Here is an 857-nt window from a genome sequence, read left to right on the forward strand (position 1 = left end):
ACAGGCTCGGCCCTATTCTATAGTATTTTACTTGCCTACCAGTACAAATGGAATCTCCAAGAATGTGTGTCCTGCCCCACACACCAAGCCCTCTGCCCGAAGTCATCTGACTTGGGTGAAATGCCACCCGTGAAGCATGGAACTGGCTCCCCAAGTGGCCATGGGGGGCTGATGATGGACACAGATGTATAGAGGAGTTGGCCCAGTGTGGACAAGTGACGGGGGAAGAGAGAAGGGCGGGAGGCAGGCAGATGAGTTCCCTCGGTTCTCCTCCCCATGGGCTATTCTGGAGTGTGGTCTCCTTGCCACCTTGCCTGCCAGGTGGCCGCTAGTCTCCATGCCTTGTGAGGGCTGCTGGTAGCGCCTCCACCATTTCCCACTCCCCTTGTCTCACTGACGTTCTCCCCCTCACCTTAGTCCCCTGGCTTCCACCCTTCCCATAAAGCAGCAGCACATTAGACTTAGCTTCGGGCTGTGATTTCTGGAGGACCCCAGGCTAAGGCATGATCCCTTTTTGCTTAACTCTCAAGAGAGCAATCTTATTTCCAACTTTATGGGACAACTCAATACAGCCCCTGAGATCTGGTAACAAGCCGGGTAGGAAGGAAGGAAATCCCAAGCCAAGAGAACATCATGGCCAGAGGTGCAGAGCTGTAAGAGTCCAGAATGGAGCAGGATGACAAGGGAAAGTAGCAAGAAAGATGTCCCAGATGCAGGTGGGACTTGTGTGCCAGGCCCTCCAGGGGTGTTTCCCATCCCTCGCCTCCAACCCAGATTCTGAAATGCCCACCTAGGAGGTTCCCTCCCACCTTCCTCAACAAGAGTCACTAAAGTAGTGAGTCACTGTTACTGATCTT

This window comes from Galeopterus variegatus, unplaced genomic scaffold, assembly GCF_000696425.1.
Source record: "Galeopterus variegatus unplaced genomic scaffold, G_variegatus-3.0.2 Scaffold2816, whole genome shotgun sequence".
NCBI lineage: Eukaryota > Metazoa > Chordata > Mammalia > Dermoptera > Cynocephalidae > Galeopterus > Galeopterus variegatus.